At 53.5% G+C, this 10690-nt stretch overlaps 1 protein-coding gene across 2 annotated transcripts in view; it reads left to right on the top strand.

Moving 5' to 3' along the window:
- Positions 1-2980: 2980 nt before the first annotated feature.
- Positions 2981-10690, top strand: part of LOC137383783 (serine/threonine-protein kinase 38) — a 96539-nt gene continuing 88829 nt past the window's right edge. For both annotated transcript variants that reach the window (XM_068056977.1, XM_068056975.1), the window contains exon 1: positions 2981-3086. The gene's annotated coding sequence lies outside the window, so the exon portion shown is untranslated. The remainder of the gene's footprint in view (positions 3087-10690) is intronic.

Below are 10690 nucleotides of genomic sequence, written 5' to 3'. Positions count from 1 at the left end.
TTCAACCTTGCCCGTCTAAGAGCGAAGTCCAAAGTACGGAAAGTCCTCATCAGAGAACTCCTCTTTGCTGACGATGCTGCTTTAACATCTCACACTGAAGAATGCCTGCAGAGTCTCATCGACAGGTTTGCGTCTGCCTGCAATGAATTTGGCCTAACCATCAGCCTCAAGAAAACGAACATCATGGGGCAGGATGTCAGAAATGCTCCATCCATCAATATTGGCGACCACGCTCTGGAAGTGGTTCAAGAGTTCACCTACCTAGGCTCAACTATCACCAGTAACCTGTCTCTAGATGCAGAAATCAACAAGCGCATGGGTAAGGCTTCCACTGCTATGTCCAGACTGGCCAAGAGAGTGTGGGAAAATGGCGCACTGACACGGAACACAAAAGTCCGAGTGTATCAGGCCTGTGTCCTCAGTACCTTGCTCTACGGCAGCGAGGCCTGGACAACGTATGCCAGCCAAGAGCGACGTCTCAATTCATTCCATCTTCGCTGCCTTCGGAGAATACTTGGCATCAGGTGGCAGGACTATATCTCCAACACAGAAGTCCTTGAAGCGGCCAACACCCCCAGCTTATACACACTACTGAGTCAGCGGCGCTTGAGATGGCTTGGCCATGTGAGCCGCATGGAAGATGGCAGGATCCCCAAAGACACATTGTACAGCGAGCTCGCCACTGGTATCAGACCCACCGGCCGTCCATGTCTCCGTTATAAAGACGTCTGCAAACGCGACATGAAATCGTGTGACATTGATCACAAGTCGTGGGAGTCAGTTGCCAGCATTCGCCAGAGCTGGCGGGCAGCCATAAAGACAGGGCTAAATTGTGGCGAGTCGAAGAGACTTAGTAGTTGGCAGGAAAAAAGACAGAGGCGCAAGGGGAGAGCCAACTGTGCAACAGCCCCAACAAACACATTTCTCTGCAGCACCTGTGGAAGAGCCTGTCACTCCAGAATTGGCCTTTATAGCCACTCCAGGCGCTGCTTCACAAACCACTGACCACCTCCAGGCGCGTATCCATTGTCTCTCGAGATAAGGAGGCCCAAAAGACATTATGGGCTGCTTTGGGTATTATGGGCTATCTGGCTGCTTTGGGTATTATGGTCTGTCTGCATATTATGATCTGACTGGGTATTATGGGCTATCTGGCTGCTCTTGGTATTATGGTCTGGATATTATGGTCTGCTTTGGGTATTATGGGCTATCTGGCTGCTCTTGGGTATTATGGTCTGACTGGTATTATGGTCTGACTGGGTATTATGGGCTATCTGGCTGCTCTGGGTATTATGGTCTGACTGGGTATGATGGGCTATCTGGCTGCTCTGGGTATTATGGTCTGACTGGGTATGATGGGCTATCTGGCTGCTCTGGGTATTATGGTCTGACTGGGTATGATGGGCTATCTGGCTGCTCTGGGTATTATGGTCTGTCTGGATATTATGGTCTGACTGGGTATGATGGGCTATCTGGCTGCTCATGGTATTATGGTCTGACTGGTATTATGGTCTGACTGGGTATTATCGGCTATCTGGCTGCTCTGGGTATTATGGTCTGACTGGGTATGATGGGCTATCTGGCTGCTCTGGGTATTATGGTCTGTCTGGATATTATGGTCTGACTGGGTATGATGGGCTATCTGGCTGCTCTGGGTATTATGGTCTGACTGGTATTATGGTCTGACTGGGTATGATGGGCTATCTGGCTGCTCTGGGTATTATGGTCTGTCTGGGTATTATGGTCTGACTGGGTATTATGGTCTGACTGGGTATGATGGGCTATCTGGCTGCTCTGGGTATTATGGTCTGTCTGGATATTATGGTCTGACTGGGTATTATGGGCTATCTGGATATTATGGTCTGACTGGGTATGATGGGCTATCTGGCTGCTCTGGGTATTATGGTCTGTCTGGATATTATGGTCTGACTGGGTATTATCGGCTATCTGGCTGCTCTGGGTATTATGGTCTGACTGGGTATGATGGGCTATCTGGCTGCTCTGGGTATTATGGTCTGTCTGGATATTATGGTCTGACTGGGTATGATGGGCTATCTGGCTGCTCTGGGTATTATGGTCTGACTGGTATTATGGTCTGACTGGGTATGATGGGCTATCTGGCTGCTCTGGGTATTATGGTCTGTCTGGGTATTATGGTCTGACTGGGTATTATGGTCTGACTGGGTATGATGGGCTATCTGGCTGCTCTGGGTATTATGGTCTGTCTGGGTATTATGGTCTGACTGGGTATTATGGGCTATCTGGCTGCTCTGGGTATTATGGTCTGTCTGGATATTATGGTCTGACTGGGTATGATGGGCTATCTGGATATTATGGTCTGACTGGGTATGATGGGCTATCTGGCTGCTCTGGGTATTATGGTCTGTCTGGATATTATGGTCTGTCTGGGTATTATGGTCTGACTGGGTATGATGGGCTATCTGGATATTATGGTCTGACTGGGTATGATGGGCTATCTGGCTGCTCTGGGTATTATGGTCTGTCTGGATATTATGGTCTGTCTGGGTATTATGGTCTGTCTGGGTATTATGGTCTGACTGGGTATGATGGGCTATCTGGCTGCTCTGGGTATTATGGTCTGTCTGGATATTATGGTCTGTCTGGGTATTATGGTCTGACTGGGTATGATGGGCTATCTGGATATTATGGTCTGACTGGGTATGATGGGCTATCTGGCTGCTCTGGGTATTATGGTCTGTCTGGATATTATGGTCTGTCTGGGTATTATGGTCTGACTGGGTATGATGGGCTATCTGGATATTATGGTCTGACTGGGTATGATGGGCTATCTGGCTGCTCTGGGTATTATGGTCTGTCTGGATATTATGGTCTGTCTGGGTATTATGGTCTGACTGGGTATGATGGGCTATCTGGATATTATGGTCTGACTGTGGGTATGATGGGCTATCTGGCTGCTCTGGGTATTATGGTCTGGCCGCTGGGGGGCGCCCTGGCCCACTGTCTCTGCTCCTGGCGGAAGCGAGTTCGGGCCACAGGAAGCCCGATAGCAGCGACGGAGGAACCGGGACAGGAGAGGGAGCAGAGCCGGGCCCTCGCACCGCCAGGTAAGGGATGGCAGTGAGCAGGGTCGGGACACGAGGGCGAGGCCTGGTTCTGGGCCGTAGCCCCGAACACAAAGACCATGAGCTGCCCGGGGCCCAGTCACCGCCATACTCCGAACCGGGAGGAACCGCCGCTTCCCAACAGCGGCCGCAGGAAACCGGGAAGGAGCGGACATGCTCCTGACTGAGTCCCCGGGGAAAGGGGTGAGGCTCGGGGGAGGGGGAGAAAGGTGAGGGCCGGAGGAGGAGGGGGGGAAGGTGAGGGCCGGAGGAGGAGGGGGGGGGAAGGTGAGGGCCGGAGGGGGGGGTGAGGGCCGGAGGAGGAGGGGGGGGGGGGAGGAGAAGGTGAGGGCCGGAGGAGGAGGGGGGGGGGGGGGAGGAGAAGGTGAGGGCCGGAGGGGAGGAGGAGGGGGGGAGAAGGTGAGGGCCGGAGGGGAGAAGGTGAGGGGAGGAGGAGGGGGGGGAGAAGGTGAGGGGAGGAGGGGAGGAGGAGGGGGGGGAGAAGGTGAGGCCGGAGGGGAGGTGAGGGAGGGGAGGAGGGGGGGGGAGAAGGTGAGGGCCGGAGGGGAGGAGGAGGGGGGGGGAGAAGGTGAGGGAGGAGGAGGGGGGGGGGAGAAGGTGAGGGCCGGAGGGGAGGAGGAGGGGGGGTGAGAAGGTGAGGGCCAGAGGGGAGGAGGAGGGGGGGGGAGAAGGTGAGGGGAGGAGGAGGGGGGGGGAGAAGGTGAGGGCTGGAGGGGAGGAGGAGGGGGGGGAGAAGGTGAGGGCCGGAGGGGAGGAGGTGGGGGGGAGAAGGTGAGGGCCGGAGGGGAGGAGGTGGGGGGGGAGAAGGTGAGGGCCGGAGGGGAGGAGGTGGGGGGGGAGAAGGTGAGGGCCGGAGGGGAGGAGGAGGGGGGGGAGAAGGTGAGGGCCGGAGGAGGGGGGGGGGGGCGGGGGAGAGAAGGTGAGAGCCGGAGGGGGGGGAGAAGGTGAGGGCCGGAGGGGGGGGGAGAAGGTGAGGGAGGGGGGGGAGAAGGTGAGGAGGGGAGGAGGAGGGGGGGGGGGTGGAGAAGGTGATAGCCGGAGGAGGGGAGGGGGGGTGGGGGAGAGAAGGTGAGAGCCGGAGGGGGGGGGAGATGGTGAGGGCCGGAGGGGAGGAGGGGGGGGGGGGAGAGAAGGTGAGGGGAGGAGGGGAGGAGGAGGGGGGGGGGGAGAAGGTGAGGGGAGGAGGAGGGGGGGGAGAAGGTGAGGGCCGGAGGGGAGGAGGGGGGGAGAAGGTGAGGGCCGGAGGGGAGGAGGAGGGGGGGGGAGAAGGTGAGGGCCGGAGGGGAGGAGGAGGGGGGGGGAGAAGGTGAGGGGAGGAGGAGGGGGGGGAGATGGTGAGGGCCGGAGGGGAGGAGGGGGGGAGAAGGTGAGGGCCGGAGGGGAGGAGGAGGGGGGGGGAGAAGGTGAGGGCCGGAGGGGAGGAGGAGGGGGGGGAGAAGGTGAGGGGAGGAGGAGGGGGGGGAGAAGGTGAGGGCCGGAGGGGAGGAGGAGGGGGGGGAGAAGGTGAGGGCCGGAGGGAGGAGGGAGGGGGGGGAGAAGGTGAGGGCCGGAGGGGAGGAGGAGGGGGGGAGGAGGAGGGGTGGGGAGAAGGTGAGGCCGGAGGGGGGGGGAGAAGGTGAGGGGAGGAGGAGGGGGGGGGAGAAGGTGAGGGCCGGAGGGGAGGAGGAGGGGGGGGGAGAAGGTGAGGGCCGGAGGGGAGGAGGAGGGGGGGGAGGAGGTGAGGGCCGGAGGAGGGGGGGGGGGAGAGAAGGTGAGAGCTGGAGGGGGGGGAGAAGGTGAGGGCCGGAGGGGAGGGGGGGGAGAAGGTGAGGGGAGGAGGAGGGGGGGGAGAAGGTGAGGGGAGGAGGAGGGGGGGAGAAGGTGAGGGGAGGAGGAGGGGGGGGGGAGAAGGTGAGGGCCGGAGGGGATGAGGAGGGGGGGGGAGAAGGTGAGGGCCGGAGGGGAGGAGGAGGGGGGGGAGAAGGTGAGGGCCGGAGGGGAGGAGGAGGGGGGGGAGAAGGTGAGGGCCGGAGGGGAGGAGGAGGGGGGGAGAAGGTGAGGGCCGGAGGGGAGGAGGAGGGGGGGGAGAAGGTGAAGGCCGGAGGGGGAAAGTGAGGGCCGGCGGGAGAGGAGGGGGAAGGTGAGGGCCGGAGGGAGGGGGGGTGGGGGGCGGTAAGGTGCGTGGGGAATGTGAGGGCCGGAGGGGAGTGGGGGGATGTGAGGACTGAAGGGGATGGGGGGTGGCTGGGGGGAGGGGAGGGGGAAGGTGAGGGGATGAGGGGTGGGGTAAGGGGGGTGTGAAGGTGAGGGTTGAGAGGTGCAGAGTTGGGTGTGGGGCCACAGGTGAGGCCAGTACCCTGGGGGAGTAGGGAGGTCTTGAGGGTGAGGAGGTTGGGCAGGTGATGGTGAGGCCCTGCTGAGGTGGGAGTGATGCAGCTGGAAGGACTGGCATCAGGTGCTGAAAACTGGGAATGACTGCCAGAGTGCAGTTAGCTGCTGATGTGGAGCTGAGGGGCATGTCCCTTTAAGGCCACAAGGTCCAGTTGCTATAATTGGGCACATCCTGAGGTAATTTGCTGACTCCTGCCACCCTGCGGATGGTGGGGTGGCTCCAAGTACTCAGTGGGCTCTGTTAGAACCAGGCTTACTGGTGTGTGTGTGTCAGTCATATCCCAGGCAACTCCTCCCTACACTCCTGAGTCAGGGGCACCTGGTCTTCGCTGGGCGCAGTGCAGTGAGGACTGTTAGGAAGAGTACTGATCAGAGTTGTTGGGTGAGGATGGTAGCAGCTGTCTCCTCATGATTCAACTCCTTGTGTAAGTTGACCATTGTTGATATTAGTGTATTCATGTTTTTGGCAACAATCCTGTGTACTGATTGAGGCCCAAGCTCTTAATTTTCCTCTCTAAACCTCCTTAGCCCCCTCTCCTCCTTCAAGATTCTGCTTTAATACCTGCATTTTTGACCAAGCTTTTGGTCACTTGTCCTAATGTCTCCTTATGTGATCCAGTGCCAAATTTTGTCTGATTTAAGGCCCTGTGAAGCACCTTGGGGTTATATTACATTTTATAAATGCAGTCGAAGAGACTTAGCAGTTGGCAGGAAAAAAGACAGAAGCGCAAGGAGAGAGCCATCTGTGTAACAGCCCCGACAACCAATTTTATCTGTAGCATCTGTGGAAGAGCCTGTCACTCTAGAATTGACCTTTATAGCCACTCCAGGCGCTGCTTCACAAACCACTGACCACCTCCAGGCGCTTACCCATTGTCTCTCGAGATAAGGAGGCCAAAAAAAGAAATGTTTCATATTTGTACTCATGCTGCTGACCCAGCTCTGCCATTGAATTCTAGTGCTGTGATTAGTACGATACTAGTGGAGAAGGTCACAAACCAGATCTCTGCAGCAGAAGCTTCATAGATTCAAAATCAATTGCACAATGTCCCCAGACAGACCACACAATTTCAGTCTCGCTCTGCGCTGAGTAAGCTGATTTTGGTTCATTGACCCCTGTGCTCCGATGGGGAAATTCAGCCAGTGTTTGGTTTTTTTTGCGTTCTTGCGATGTTATCATTGCTGGAAAGGTCACCATTTATAATCCGTCGATAATTGCCCTTGAGAAGGTGGTGGTTCCAGGATTTTGACCCAGTGACATAGTTCCAAGTCAGGATGGTGTGTGACTTGGAGGGGAACTTGCAGGTGGTGGTGTTCCCATGTGTCTGCTGCCCTTGTCCTTCTAGGTGGTAGAGGTCGCAGGTTTGGAAGGTGCTGTTGAAGGAGCCTTGTTGAGTTGCTGCAGTGCATCTTGTAGACGGTACACACTGCTGTCACTTTGCGTTGGAGGTGGAGGGAGTGAATGTTGAAGGTGGTGGATGGGGTGCCAGTCAAGTGGGCTGCTTTGTCCTGGATGGTGTCGAGCTGCTTGGGTGTTGTTGGAGCTGCACTCATCCAGGCAAATGGAGTGTATTCCATCACACTCCTGACTTCTGCCTTGTAGCTGGTGCACAGGCTTTGGGGAGTCAGGAGGTGAGTTAATCACTGTAGAATTCCCAGTCTCTGATTTGCTGTTGTAGCCACAGTATTTAAGTGGCTGGTCCAGTCCAGTTTTTGGCCAATGATGATCCCCAGGATGTTGATACTGGGGGATTCAGCAATGGTAATGCCATTGAATGTCAAGGGTGGACCTTGGCCTCAAGTGATGAATGCCAGGCTGCTGCATTTAAACCAATCAAGTGGCCAAAATTGCAGTGTTTTAAAAAAAAAATTGATAATCCATGCCCTGTCTCCTCTTCATCACCCCTCCTGCCCCAGTAGTAATGGTGGACAGCTGCTAACTCATACCAGCATATTGGGAAGGTGTTTCCTGCTTCTTGCTTAGGGGTAAAGACTGGGTCTACAATGTTGGGTGGAAGTTAGATGTGTGAGCTTGGCTGTGCTTAAAATTCCTGTTTCAACACATACTTTGCTGGGAACATTTTTATTTTACAGCATAATGGATGTGGCTCCATGTTGTGCTTCAGTCCCCTCATAAAACATCAGGGTGGAGCATTGGTTGGATGGGATGAAATGCAGTGATTTTAAACAATATTGACTTGAGTAAATTTTTCCCATTGTGTATTGGTTCCCAAGCTCCATTCAGAGTGCTAAGTAGTAGAAACAATAATTTGGGGCAAAATTAATAGTCTCATGGACAAATGTGGGTTCATTAAGGAAAGCCAGCAAGGATTTGTTAAGGAAAAATCGTATTTAACTTGCTGGAGTTTTTTGAAGGGGTAACTGAGAGGGTTGATGGTGGCAATACCATTGATGTGGTTTGCATAGACTTTGAAAAGGCATTTGCTAAAATGGCACACAACAGAATTGTGAACAAAGTTATAGTTCCTGGAATAAACGAGACAGTAGCAACATGGATACGAAATTGGCTGAGTGACAGGAAGCAGAGAGTGGTTAATGGATGTTCTTCGGGCTGGAGGAAGGTTTGTAGCGGAGTTCCCCAGGGATCAGTGTTGGGACCCCTGCTTTTCCTGATATATGTTAATGACCTAGACCTTGGATGATGATACGAAATTGGGCAACATTGTTAACTGAGAGGAGGATAGTGTAGAACTTCAAAAAGACATAGACGAGCTGGTGAAATGGTCAGGCGAAGTTCAATGCAGAGAAATGTGACGTAATTTATTTAGGTCAGAAGAACATGGAGAGACAATATAAAATAAAGGGTACAATTCTAAAGGGGGTGCAGGAACAGAGGGACCTGGGTGTATCTGTGCATAAGTCATTGAAGGTGGCAGGACAGGTTGATAGAGTGGTCAATAAAGTATACAGCATCCTAGGCTTTATTAATAGGGGCATAAAGTACAAGAATAAGGAGGTTATGTTGAACTAGTATAAGAGACTAGTTCGGCATCAGCTGGAGTATTGCGTCCAGTTCTGAGCGCTGCGTTTAAGGAAAGATGTGAAGGCATTGGAGAGAGTACAGAAAAGATTCACGAGAATGGTTCCAGGGATGAGGAACTTCACTTATGAAGATAGATTGGAGAAGTTAGGACTCTCTTCCTTGGGGAAGAGAAGGCTGAAAGGAGATTTGATGGAGGCATTCAAAATCATGAGGCGTCTGGACAGAGTAGGGAGAAACTGTTCCCACTTGGGAAAGGATCTCACAGATTTAAGGCAGTTGGAAAAAGAAGCAAAGGCTTCATGTAAAACTTATATATGAAGTGAGTGGTTAGGATCTGGAATACATTGCCAGAGAGTGCGGTGGAGGCCGATTCAATCGTGGCATTCAAAAGGGAATTAGTGTTACCTGAAAAGGAAGAATATACGGCGTTATGGGGAGAAGGCAGGGGAATAGCACTAATTCATTTGCTCACTGGGAGAGCTGGTGTAGGCATGATGGGCCGAATGGCCTCCTGTGCTGTAACAATTCTGAGGTAGTAAATATTAGAAGGTTGGGGGAAATAGGAGATCTGAGTTATCAAACTAGGTAATGTGAACTGTTATAGTTCTGTGTAATAGACCAGTTGTGGGGGATCTGTGGTTAGTTGGTTGGCATCCTTCCACGTACGAAAGATGATGGACACGCAGCAAACAATCCATTTAGGTGGGGTGTCTTTTCTTGGTGCACCTTTGATGGCTGTGGAGGCAGATCCTGCCACAAGTGCCGCACGTGAAGCTGCCAAGTGACGCTGTGAGTTTTCAGCATTGGCACCTGTTGCCAAGCTGCTGTCGCAAATAGTCATTGTGGTAGTGCACACCAGTCCACAGGATTTGTCGCTGTTTCCCTCTTTTGCCCTCTTGTGACTCCCAGGTGTGATAGTCGACATTTAGGGCCTTCATGTCACGTTTGCAAGCATCCTTGAAGCAGAGCTTTGGGCGTCCCTCTGGTTGTCTGGCCCCGGCTACCTCACCGTACAGAAGGTCCTTGGATATGTGACCGTCTTTAATCCTGTGGACATGTCCGATTCACTGAAGTCACCTCTGTTTGATTAGTGCCAACTTACCTGGGAGCTCTGCCTTTGAGAGGACTTCCACATTTGTGATTTTGTCCTGCCTAGATAGACCCATAATGTGCTGCAGACAGCGAAGATGGAAATTATTGAGCTGCTTTTCTTGGTAGCTGTAAGTCGCCCTGTTTCGCAGCCATACAGCAAGGTGCGGAGAACACAGGCCTTATAAACCATCAGCTTGGTGTTATCCCTTGCGCATTTCACAAGTCAGCTAAAGGTGGTCGCTGTTTTTCCTATGCATGTATTGAGCTCTGCACCAAGGGACAGATTGTCACTGTGGATCCAAGGTAGCAGAATTTGCCAGCCACTTCCAGTGGGGTGTTATTTTGTGTAATCGCTTACACGGAAACTCAGCTACAAAGACTCATGGACTGTCTCTCCCAGGCCTGTAACTTGTTCTCCCTGACTATAAGCGTCAAGAAAAATGTGGTCGTGGGACAAGATGTTACATCTGGGATCTGTGAATCTGCCAGAATTTTAGCTGGGTCCCATGGGGGACTGGGTTGGTGGTGGTGGGGGTAGCTGGGGGTAGAGAGGATGGTGGAGGTATTCACTGGGCACAGGAACTCACTGTAGCTACCTGGCGCTATTGGGAGTGTTGAGGGTGGCAGTGATAAAGCAGAAGGACATTGTGAATGCTGTCTGGGATATCATGCAACAAATCTGGATGCCATGTCTGGGGCTCCGGTTGGTGTCCGATTTCTTGCACAGCATTGTGTTCCTGTGCTCCTCTGGTGCTGTAATTTTTTTGAAGTACCACTATTTCTAGACAACATATACCGAGGCATACGCGCCATGGTATATACCGTACCCCTGGGTTCACGGTACACACCACGGTCGATACCATATGTCTGTGATATAGTGACAGTTCGTCAAATGAAGCATCAGTAAGTTGTTTGAGAATTGTACGGTGGCACTTGTGTGCAGGGCTGTGCAACAGAGCTGGTGAGAGGTGCCTAATGATCATGTGAGTTACATTTCAGAACTGTGCCTTTGCGAGAAAGCATTGAGCCGAGGCTGGGCCTTCTCCAACACCTCTACTGCTGCTTGTTGGTTGTAAGTGGTAGGGCCTGCCTGTCCTTTCTTTTTGGAATGGTGTTAGGA

Source organism: Heterodontus francisci, chromosome 25, assembly GCF_036365525.1.
Source record: "Heterodontus francisci isolate sHetFra1 chromosome 25, sHetFra1.hap1, whole genome shotgun sequence".
Taxonomy (NCBI): Eukaryota; Metazoa; Chordata; class Chondrichthyes; order Heterodontiformes; family Heterodontidae; genus Heterodontus; species Heterodontus francisci.
This window is presented reverse-complemented; position numbering and strand designations above follow the sequence as displayed.